Consider the following 12,789-nt stretch of genomic DNA (forward strand, 5'->3'; position numbering starts at 1 on the left):
AGGACGAGATCAGAAAAAGGAATAAAAGAAGGAAATGTAGCGAACACTAAAAACAAGAGGAGGAATTTTCCCCGTGGGGAAGAGAGAGGGAAGCGCCACTTACATGAGGTTTTCTTTCCCCCTACAATTTCTGCAGAAATTCTGACAATGCACGTGCATTTCCCTTTCCCAGCCCACACAAACCTGTTGTTGTTTTACTTTCATTATTTCACTTTATTGTATTAGAAATGCTGAATCATAAAACAGGGGTTAGTGAAAATGGTATTTATCTTCCAGAAATAAGCCCCACATTATTTTAAAGATCCCCACACTACTGCTGTTATTATTATTATTATCATCATCATGCATCTTGGCAGGTTGAAAGGTATCTCAGAACAGTAAGAATTCAGCAGTAATTTAACATCCCACAGCTGTACTTTAAAAGCTTCAAATAGCATTTTGAATTTTAAGTCAGTACAAGTGTAAATAAATGGATGCACTCCCACATGTCTGTTGTTTTTAAACTTGTGGTGATACTAAAATATTTGCCTAACAGCTTTGATTTGTAGCAGAATTTCAGCTCATATATACACATGCATGTGATATTGAATTAAAGCATTTGTCATTCTTTTTCCATAAAAGACACAATTTGGCTCTCAGCAAACCATTTGAAATAGAAAAAATTATGATAATGATACTACAGCTCCATTTTATTTTATGATACTGTATTGATTTTCAAATAGACAATACATGTATTTTCATAATGGTCTAAAAGAAGATATTCTGTCTTTTTATTTTACAGTCCTTATGCTATTACTTTCATTTCAATAAAGGATGGCATCTTTCAGAGATGCTACCATAAATTGCTTCATTTAATAAGTTGCTACACAGAATAATAATGTTACACCAGAGAGCAGCACTTCATAATTTGGAAGAAATAACATTTTTCTTTTAAAAATATTCCTGTCTCTTTATTTTTAAATTAAAATTATCTTTCTGCTGTTTTCTTTCAGAAGGATAATCTGATTATTAAAAAATTCCTCTTTTTTTCTTGCAAGCATTGGAACTTGGGTGTGACATAAAGGGGCTAATTAAAATGGGGAACAAATTAGATTAATTTCCACGGATATAATAGTGATATAAAAGTCTTGTTCTCAACAATGGCTCCATAATAGAACTATTTCATTTATGCCTAAGCAGGTTCCTTATTCTGTCTAGTGAGGATTGCCAGCAGTGTCTTAGTGACAAGGTTTTTATTATTTTTTTGACAGTTTGATAGGAAGTCAGTGCTTGCTTCAGGGTTTGCAGTCTCTTCAAACCTGGCTTATGAAGACTACCATAAAAATATGGACAAAATACTACCTCCCCATAGTGCCATATGTTATGGCTGCACCCCAATGTGGAGATTGCTTTTGTAATACCTGCAGACAACATGCTCCATATGCCATTAGAGCTGCAATTCAAATACTCAGTCACTAAGGAGTGACTGCAGAAGGAGTCTCCTAAGCTGTGGAAGACAAGGTCAGTCAAAACACAGAGCAGGCTTCAAATTTGTCACAGGACAGTTTTTGCCTATGTGTATGGGTTTATTTGGGGTTTTCTTCCTCCTACAGACACCGATTTCAATAGAATTAGATATTTTCATACCTGTTTTTTTGCAGGGATTAAATCTGAAATTTGCAGTGAGGGATGTCTAGTATACATGAGACATAAATATATGCATTATTTTGCACCACAGAGAAAAAAAGATCTTGCTGGAATGTTACACTATATTAATAGCATTGTGCCATTTGGGATCCTTTGTCAGGTTGCAAAATGCCATTATTTCCAAACTGTAAGGCAGAATTTGCTTTTCTTCCTAACAGCATGGATGTGCACAGGTTTTCCTCTCCTTCTCCATTTCACAGGATAAATCCTCCATATCCTTCATACTATGACATGAAGGCACAGAAATGCTTTCACCACATAAAGTTAAGATACGCAAAGTTTATAATTTCCTTTACATTTATGCAGTTGTGGGTACAAGAGACAGTTGCCTCATGCAACATGGTATTTCTGGAGGATGAAGGCAGAGCTAGACGATATAAAGAAAAAATTTCAGAGGAAAGGAAGATCAGATATTTTACTCAAACACCAGCAGAATGATACTCACATAAACTGATTTGTTTCCAGAATATGAAAGACCGTATGAGCTCATAGATAAGGTAATGCATTCTCTCCAAGAACTTAACTTAGGTCTGAAGATGTGTGCTTTGCTTTACTAATCTTAGGGGATGCATGGCTTTAAATAGCATCAGTGTAAATGCCAGTAACAGTGTAAGTGACACTTGGGGAGCTTATTTCTCATTGCATTTATTTTAAAACTGGGCTTTCATAAGCTGCCTACTCCAAACATGTAACTCATCTGCATAAAACAAATTATTTTAATTTGTGTGGAAAAAAAAAATCATTAAACAGCTCAGGACACTGAAATCCTCTCTCTGCATACTAGGAAGCAAAATGCAAGACCTCTTATTGTGGTCTGATTCCCGTTTCAGTGCAGACATGGAAGTAAGGTTGGTACATTCTTCTCTTCTGCCATTGCAGAAATTTGTCTCTTCTGTTATAACTGCAAAGAAATCTGGTTGCTAGTTATGGAATATGTTCCCTGGTGTGTTAGGCTATCCATAGGAGAGAAGGCAGGCAGCTGTTGGATGCCTCAAGAGACCTTCTGATGCAAAAAATGAACACTACTTTGTATAGATCCCTGCTGGAAAAGGCACATGGTTCAGATTGTGTCAAATGATCAACATCTTCAAAGCCATCAGGCCATCAAGCATTTGACCATCATTAGGAGATGGCAGTTAACTGCAGGTGAAGGTGCAGCATCAGCAACACACAAGTCCTGGTCTCAATGTGCATCTGGTGAGTGCTGTGAAGTGAGGTGAAAAGGACATAGGTAACTCATCACACATCTTCGGCAATTTTTGGTAATAATATGTCTCTCAGCACCAACCAAGTGCCCAATAGCAACATGTAATGTTCTTCATCATAGAAGGTCAAATTTTCATAATATCTAGCAATCTCAAACAGCAATGTACATGCTGCACTAACATGTAATGTATGTTCAATCACATAACTGGGCAACCAATAGCTTCTTAGGCATTGCTAGCAATTTACACAGACAATTGTGGTAAATCCACACAGAGCTGTAGTTAATGTATACCACTCCAAAAGTAGGTACTGAAAGTCTAATTCACAGAGCTAATTTTTTTAAGAGACCTCCTTTTCTGCCACCTAAAATTACCTTCTTTTCGATCTTTAATTCAGAGTAACAAAACATGGGCAGTCAAATGGCCATTAGTGCAAGCAAGCCAGCAGAATGGTAGCTTGATTGCATGTACAATTTTCTGTGGGATATCAGAAAGCAAGTTAGTAATTTGGCCCTTTATCATTTTCTCTCTGTACATATGCGTAGGTGGGTGCTTCCACGTGTATATATATGAATTACTATATCATATAATTACTTAATGCAATTAGAGTGAACACCCAGAACCTACACTCTTGTTTTTCTGTTTCCCCTTTTTAAAAAATAAATTACTCACCCCAGTGGCAGGAGCCAAAATATTCTTTACACTTGACGATTTAGCTACCTTATGTGTTTTTCCTGGGGGAAAAAAAAGCCCTCTATCATTTATCATGTCATCTTATCACAGTCTCTTTGTGGGACGCAAATAGCACACTAATGTTTTCTTTTGTTAGAGTGAGTTGGCAATCTCCTCAGAGATGGAGCAACTACAGACAGCTCTTTTTTTTTGATAATCTTCCTGACACTTGGATGAGACTGGCTTATCCATCAACATACAGTTGCTCTGCGGTAAGTCGAATGCCAACAGTCATTCAGCATGGATGGCACTTCATGTCCATTATAAAAAAATAGAATTGAAACAAAATAATTTTTTTGGCAAATATCTTACCTTCTTGTGTAACTCAGAATAGGTTTTTATCATAAACTGATATTACCAGTGTTATGAAAAGAAGAAAGAGCCTTGCATTTACCTTGCCAATTATTGCAGACTTTGAAAGATTTCTCTAAAATTTGCATTCCCACTTCTTCCTTGCTTGCTTGCTTTTTTCTCAAGTTGTGTGCACTGATGAAATACATTTGACAAATGCTGTAAGACTCAGTATCTGCTACGCAGAAGACCAAGCTTGGTTTCTCATGTTTTTTGGGATCAGAATTTTTAACAATAAAAGGGCAGTGCTCTGAGCTCAAGGGTGAAATGATCACCAGAAGAAGGAGGAATTAACAAAATAGCTTCTGTTAAGAACAGAGAAAAGTTTCAGAGCAAGTAGTGGGGCCATGATGTTTCTGTTCATCTTAATTGAACACCTTAGGATGTATCCATCTATCTACTCTCCATGACTGTTTTATAATACCAAAAATGAAACTGAAAACAAAAAGTGAAAGCCATCCAAGGCTGGCAGACTATTTACCTGCTTACATACATTCAATTCTCCACAGGTAGCCTCCTGAGTGAGGCAAAGAGCCACTGGCTGATGGAGCTAACCAGGACTCCAGAGCTGACCAAAGGACAGGAAAGCTCTGCCAAGCACAAAGACAGGTAGCGCTAGAAGGCAAAGCAAGCCCACACTTCTGAGATCAGTTCAGACTTCTGAGAGATCAAAAGTGGAAGAAGAAATCTTGTTCAGCAGAGGAGACATTGAGAAAAGCACCAGAGGTACATTGTGGTGGAGATCAATCAGAGCTTTACGGAATTAAATGCTCTTTTAGCTTTGCTTGATGGAAAACTAAACCACCATAGAGATACTGTGATGTCTGTGATAAATATATGTCCTGAAGACAGAAAGCGTTGCCTAGGGGATATAACACAGTAATGCTAAATTACAAGCTGTTTTCCTGAAGGACAACACAGCTGCTTTCTTTAAAAAATATATGGGGGATTCAAGCTGGACCTTATATTCATGTTTGGACAAAAGAGGGTAAAAGTACCCACTGATTATATAAAAGCTATCTTGCAGAACTAGTAGGATTTAAGGTGACAGATTACCTTTTACCATCAGGTACAAAATGCAGTGAGTCACCAGGGAGCAAAATCATTGCTGTGAACAGTGTTATGCAGCTGGGCTCCAAGACAGCCTCCCTGCTGGAACACAGCGTGTACGGGGAGGGACTGCAGAGCAGGTGAAAGAGGTACCAGAGAGGTTACACATAGACAGGACTGGTGGAGTGGTCAGCTTAGCCTGGCTGTCAGTCCCCTGGGTTTGGGGAGGTGAAAAAAAAAAAAAACCAACAGAGACTGAAAACAAAACTTGATCACTGTCGTGTCTAAAACTCCATAGTAACTGTCAGTAGCAGGAGCTGTAAGCTTCCTCCAGGGAAGGACATCCTCCCTGTCATGCATGCATGCATGCGGAGGCCTCAGTCATCATGATAGTTTTATCCTCCTGTTTCAAACCCCTCTGTCTCTCATATACCTACCTGACATGCCACCATCTGAGATATTTGAAAAAACTCCTTTGATTTCTAAGCAGCTGACATTTTATAGTAAGGTGGGACAGAGTGAGGAGGTAAAGGGAAAAATCAGAATACGTGCACAGTTTAAGCATGCTGGGCTCAGCAAACGTGTCAGAAACAGCAAACACAAGTGATAAAATGACAGAGATCGTCAGATCACCTAACAATCTCAGATGTTCAGTGTATCTTCAGGATCATTTTCTGTGTCTTTGAAATAAACACTAATTGTGTTAATGCTTCCCTTTATAAGCTGGCCCTGTATGTCACCTATTTCATATTTCTGTGGAGGAGTCACCTCTTGCCTCTAAGCCAGCAGTCTCCTGTCTCTGCCTTAGTTACACTCAACTATCCCCAGGGCAGATGTGTCTAGTATTTCTTAACAGCAGCATTTTAGGAAACAAGAAGCAATACCACAGACTGCCGAAAAACCCCTCAGCTAGAAAGGTGGGGATGTGATACCAGAGATCTTAAATGGGGTAAAAAGAAAAGAACCAAGCTTCTGCTTTCTTTTTCAGGCCACAGGAATTCATCAGATAGGGAAATAGAGTGTGGAGGAAAGAGAAAGATGGGAAACGTGTGTCATGGGTCATCCAGCTTTCTGGAAATCTGCAAAAGACCAACAGTGGGACACCTTAACAGAGGCAAAAAATGTTTGGGTTCTGTGACTGCATTGTCAGGCAGCAGCTGGAGCAGGCTGAGATGAGAGCAGCAGTGAATAAGGATTTGAAAAGATATATCACATGTAGATGGGATGACGTGAAGGGGCATATAAGGAGCAGAGGATGGTGGGGTGGGAGGGCAGGAAGGCACAAAATACAGGAGCTGCCAGAAGAGGGGATGTTCGTTCCTTCTCTGGAAGATATTCATGATACACAGATACAGGCTTAGAAACTATTCCATGAAAACTCAGGGTTATGGCACTGACTCCGTCACAGGCTAGAAAAATACAGGCTTGAGAGGAAAAGGCCTTCAGGGTAGGAGGGTTTGTTATTTAGGGTTTTAAACTGACAGAATCTGCTGCTGACTTGTAAGGTGGGGAAGTATTAACTCCTGAGAAGGAGGAACAAAAGGCAAGGATTGCGATCCTGTGAAAAAAGACAAGGAGCATTGCAAGTAGAGGTGGGCTGGTCCAGAGGGGGGGGTTAAGGATATTCATCGAGTGCTTTGAGATGAAATATGCTGTGTGTTCGCAAAGGTGTCTGTCAGTCAAGTGGGGGAGCAACATTATGACAACCTCTCTTCCAGGAGCAGCAAAGACCAAGATTTTATTCCCTGCAAAGCCAGCCAAGAAATTACTGAAATGGCTGTTTTAACAGTCAAAGCTAGCAGGGAGAGAACAAAAGAACTCCAGATGCACACATACACACACATCCATCTATCTATCCATGTTCTCCTTTGGCTTTCCATGAGCCAACTTCCACTTAAAGGAAGTCTCTTACATTGGTGAGAAAATAGGCAGCAAATTATTTTGCTGCTATAAAACAAAACTATCTTCGTTTAAGGAGGGGTGCAAAATGGGTGTAGCTCGCATGAAAATTTCTGAGTACTGTTGAGTCTAAAGCACATGGAATGGCAGAAAAGAGGTTAGATTTCTTTTGAAGGAGCCACTCTTTTTTGACGAATACCAACTTGCTGTCTTACTGGCTTACCTCTCAAAGAATGGCTGTTGCTGTGGCTCCATGAAACAGACAGGCTCAGGTCCCAGAGGAGCTGTTCTGAAAGCCCACAAACACACAATATTGCTGCACTTGCTATTTTTCACTTGTCAGTATTTAATTAACAAATACAAACGCAGAACTGTGCTGAAATTTAAAAAAAAAACCTTCGGTTTGGAAAAAAACTTTTAATATGAGGAAGTTGCTTGTGAAACAGAGAGAAATTTGTTGTTCAGCTGCACTCAAAACACAAGAAAAGGGAAAAAACATTAATGTGTGCCAGGGCAAAAGAAGCACTGTCTTGGCAAGAAACAGAAACATTTGCAAGCTTCTGAGTTAGTATTTGAACAATGGGGAAGAAAATCAACTAAAAAAAAACTGACTGATGGGCTGCTGAGAAGAATCTTCCTCCCCCTGCTATACACACTGATTTTTGTGTTTTCTTATATCTAGATAACATGGACTGATGGTACAACAAATAATATCTGACACAGGAGTTATACAAAAACTGTGGTATCAAGAACAGAATTTATAGTGGCCTGCTCTCCTTGAATTCAATGGCAATCAAATGAGTAACAAAAGTATAATCAACTACCACTATTCCTTTTAGAAGATACTGAAAACTCTGTAAGCTTTTTCACACAGTTGCTATCCCAGCATAGGCTGATACAAAATAAAAACCAAAACGCCAAAACCAAACCGAGCCCTGAATTCTTGGTTGAAGATCAAGGGGAGAAGAAAGCTTAAGTCTGGCTGTCAAACATCTGAAGAAACAGGTTTTCCAGTGTTTGCTTTGGTCATTTTCCCTATGGTGGATAACTTCAATAAATTACCCTTAGTCCTCCATCAGAAATCTGCCCTTCTTCAGTTTTATCCCAAGTTCCTAGTCAGCAACTTCTCAAACTGCCCTTCACATTTTGGAGTTATCTTTATGTATTGCATGTGAAGGTAAGAATTCCCTGTTGACAAGCTATTCATTAGTATTTCCTTTTAATCCTTTTCCTATACAAAGCAAATTTCTAAATATTGCCTGTGTCATAGTAAATAATTTTAAATATACATACTTAACTTGGGGCTGGTGGGAGGTAGGGCTGCAACTGTTTGCAGTCCAGAAGCTTCACTTCACTGGATCCTTCTTAGCATGAAGATGCCAGGTCAGAGCGTGTGTGTACACACAGAGCATTCCAGGTACAAAGTGCATCCAGGTCTTTCCCAGCACCTGTGATTCCTGACCTTCTACACCCAGTTTGCTTCTAAACACTTTGAAAGCAACAGCACCCTATTCAAACCCTCAGTGTTCCAGCATTTGCTAAGCAGTACATTCTATTAGTGAACACTTTCACTGCAGGTTAAAATTTTCAGACACAGGTGATACAATGCACTGAGAAGTATTGGCTGGGGGAAGAAAGCCTGTCATACATAGCAGGACTACTGATAATGTGCAGTGCATTACACTGCAGCAAAAATGACTAACATCAAAGCTAAACAGGAATGATTGGTATGATTGAGACAGGTAGAATAAAATATGTATTTTAAATAAATCAGTTTTTAGGAACACCAGGCACAGGTTAATCCTTTATAAATATGTTCACAGAGTACATTAGACACCAGCCCGCCTACACAAAATGAATGCAGCACACACTCTGATGTATTACAGAGGCAGGATAAATGAGGGAACTCTTCTGTGTTTGATCTGGTTCTGCTCTGTAATTCAGAGATACTGGAGATGGGTGGTGAGTTTCTCATTGATCCCAAAAGAACCAATAATGTTGAATCCTGTGAAATGTAAGCTTTGTAGAGGATTGGAGGCTATGCACGAAGGACATTGTAGCTTTAGGGGCATATTCTCTTCTCTGGAATGTGTGTAACTGGCATTCACGAGAGTCATACATATCCCGGGGAAACTAGACCCTGTAGCTTAGCAATACTTAAAATGCATACCTAGCTTCACAGGCAATTATATCTCTCTCATGGCTACATCTGCATCCAGTTATCAAAGGATAGATTTCCAGTGGATAATAAATGAACCTGCAAATTAATACCTTCAGAATTTTGAAACAATGCTAAAATTTGCCACACATCAGCATTTAAAAATGCAGCAGAACAAAGCCAGAACATCAATCCAAGTCTAAGATATTTAGATAGAAAACACAGAGCTAGCACATAGATACGGAAATAATCAATTCCATTTCCCCCCACACCCCCATTCTTTCCAGCTTTTTTAAACCGCTTACTCCAGTCCTTGCTTCTCTGAACTGTATTTTGCATGTGGTGAAGGTGTTAATCCACAGTTACTGCACAACAGAGTTGTGAATTTTACCTAATGAAAGCTTTTAAAGGCACAGTGAAATGCTCAGATGAAAGGCAACAGAGAAGTGCAAAGTATTATTGCAGCCTAGTGTAAGTTTTACTGAGAGCATTCTTATGCAGGATGGACACAGCATAAATATGTATTACAGATGATAAACTCCCTATAAAGGCTAATTCCCACCCCTGAAGCTGCCAGAGGCAAGGGGTGGCAGTCTTCTAAGACTTAATAAAGTCTCACAATGTTTTCATCCTGTTCCTACCCCCAGGAGCTGGAAGAGAACCCCTGTATTCATCTGAATCCTTAACGAACAGCATGTCCACCCCGGCATATTGCCGGCACAATTAGATGACAGGGAGTGCAGACTGGGATGGTTCAGTGAACATTTTAAGGCAGAGGCAAATACAGGGAGGACAGCAAATGCTGTAGTCCTAGTTACAGCAGTTTGGCATACAGTAAGTTTATAGTGCGTATCTAGTATGCTGTCTATGGGAGAGGTAAGCAAAGGGACAGAAATCTGTTTGTCATTTTCCTTGATAATTTTTGCTAAAATCCAAGTAATTGTGCATGATAACAAAAAGGAACAATTAACACAGTCTGTATTTTGCAAAGGTGAAAAAGGGATAGCTGTCAAGAGGATGTGGATGAAAGCACCAGTAACTCATTTGGAAACGAACTAGCACCAGAATAAATGTACAACAGCTTACCAGGCAGAGAGAGGACAGGATCTGCTGCTCTGAAAGATGGTTTGATCTGTTATGATGGGAATGAAGTCTTCAGTTTGAAAAATATTATTATGCTTCCTAGGTCTGCAAAAGCTAACATTGTTCTAAAGACTGCACCTCTCTGATCAGCTGCTGTTTCACTGATCATAGTCTCAGTGATCCGTAGCCCCCTTCTTTTTCTGCCTCTGTTCAGATAAAAGATTGCAGCTTCATTTCAGTTATTATTTGAATGTTTTTCTTAACAGTTTACTCTCAGCAGCTTCTGATTTAGCCTCATGTGTTCTGTTGTTTGGGAAAAGGCTAGAAAGAAAAATTTTAAATCGGTACCTAACATTTTCAAAGTAATAGCAGGCACCTCATGCATGCATCTCATGTTCCACCCTTTTGGTAAATGTATTCTAACACTCTACTTACCTGCTTTAAAAGGACTGGCATGTTGAACCAGCTGGCCTTTTTCCAGCGCTATAGCTTTTCATGTTATATTCTGCTCCTCCAATTTCTGTATTTTCCCTGCATTTTGCAAGACAAAATGCAGAAGTTTAAAGGCACATAATGTTTATGTGACAAAATCTTGCTGCTAAGTACAGTATTACTGACGGATTAGTTTAATGCAATAGCATAATGTAATTTAATTATAGTAATAGTGCACAGCAACAATCTTACTACTTATGTCAGATTGTGAGACATTCTCTTTTAAAAGCTTCATTATTATTATTTAGTTTTTTGATTTAGTTCCACAGTGTCCCCCCTTCCTCCACATATAGTAAATTAATTTCATAGATGTAGAAGAAGAAACATTAGGTAAATTGCTCTCATTTTGCCCTAAGAATTCACAATACTAACTGAAAACATATTTTGCATCATTAGACAATAGTCAGACAGCCTATGATGAAAGCTTGTAGCCTTCTGGGCAGTAAGTCCTCAGACCTGCATTCTGCTGTTAAAAAGAAATGAAACAAACATCAAAAAACAACACAGGCGAAAAAAACCAAATAGGAGCATTCCACCACATCTACCTTCTGTATTTACCTGAGAGCTTTTACTGGAGATTGATCCAAAATCCTGTGCTAGCCATTAACTATTTCTGCATTCATGTAAACTATTGTAGTTCAGGGCTCCAGGTTTTTTCAGCCCACAGCTTCCACTGATTTCAGCTGTGGCTGACAGCAATTCTGAAAATCCAACCCACAATAATTCCTATTTATAAAGTGTTTTCTATCTGAAGACCACAGAATTTTCTATCAGTGTTAATTTAGCCTCCAGAAAGACAGAAAAATATATCTTCAGCCAGCACAGCTGTATGCAAAGTGAACATCTGTCCATTGCCAAATTCAGTTTAGCCAATAATAAAAAAACACACTTTATTTTCTTTTCCAGACAGGATCAGACTGCAAGGGAAAGCCTGGAGAGGATTTCTGTGCTTTAAAAAGAGAAACAGGGGAAGGCTGAATTTCCTAAGGTCACTGAGGAAACGCATGGCAACGCTAGGGAAAGAACTCAGCACTCGAGCAGCAGAGATACCATCTTCACAGCCAAAACCAGATGGTTTTTCTCTGCAGTGTGACATAACAGCACTGACAGAGTAGGTCTGTGGATTTAGTGGCAATGAAGTTAAATAAGGTTAATTTCTGAGTGGCTGAGAGACGTTGTCTTTTTGTAATTGCATCATGGCAAAAACTCTTCTTGCCTTATTTCAATAACAAGAAGCCAGGTAATGTGAATTAGCCAAGCCACTGCAAATCACTTCTTTTTAGAGGGGGGAAAAGATGTACCCTTGAAAGTACGGAAACTGCAAAACTAATCCTGCTGTATGCTGGCAGGTTGCTGTTCATTTCCGAGCTTGCCCAAGGCTTTGTATGTATTTTCAGTGTATACAATCTTTTAGGTGTGAGGCTAAAGGGTCTTGGGCTCAGTACTGTAATGCTTGACTCTTAGGGGCTCTTTCAGCTTAAGAAACCTCTACCTCCACAAAACACAGAAGCCAGCATCTCTGCATTTCTGTGTCCATCTCTACATTTCTGCATCTTTCAAGGGTTTTGGAAGATGACTACAGGGTGAGTGTACACACTTCTCTCCCCTTTTGACTTCACAATGTGTAAGGATGTGTGGAAGTATCCATGCCTAGTGGCTCCTTTTGGTACAACACACCAACATAAGTAGTAAATAAGTCATGCTAGATTTCCCCAGTCCTTTTAAAGCCTCAACAATGTATTCAAGAGCAGTTCTGTGCCATGAGAGAGAAAAACACACAGTCTTTTTCCATTTGATTTTGGGTAGATATTTCAATCCAGAATCAATCTTTTGCAGCAAAAGATTTTAAAAAAATCTCTTATAAAAGATTTTTGCTAAAAAATTTGCTAAAAGCTAGCCAGTTTAGTTGGGTTTTACAATACCAAAGACCACCTGTCACATCTACAGTACCTTTAAAAGCTACAGATAGAAATATAATTATATGCCAGTTCATTTTTGCATTCATTTTGGCATGCAGCAGAACCCCTTTCTCTAGCCAGTCTCTGCTACTGCAGCAACACCCCGTGCTCAGCAGCAACCTGGCCTTTGATAGAAGTGGCACCATTTTTACACCTTTATGCCCTGGTGTTATTC

Source organism: Vidua macroura, chromosome 7, assembly GCF_024509145.1.
Source record: "Vidua macroura isolate BioBank_ID:100142 chromosome 7, ASM2450914v1, whole genome shotgun sequence".
Taxonomy (NCBI): domain Eukaryota; kingdom Metazoa; phylum Chordata; class Aves; order Passeriformes; family Viduidae; genus Vidua; species Vidua macroura.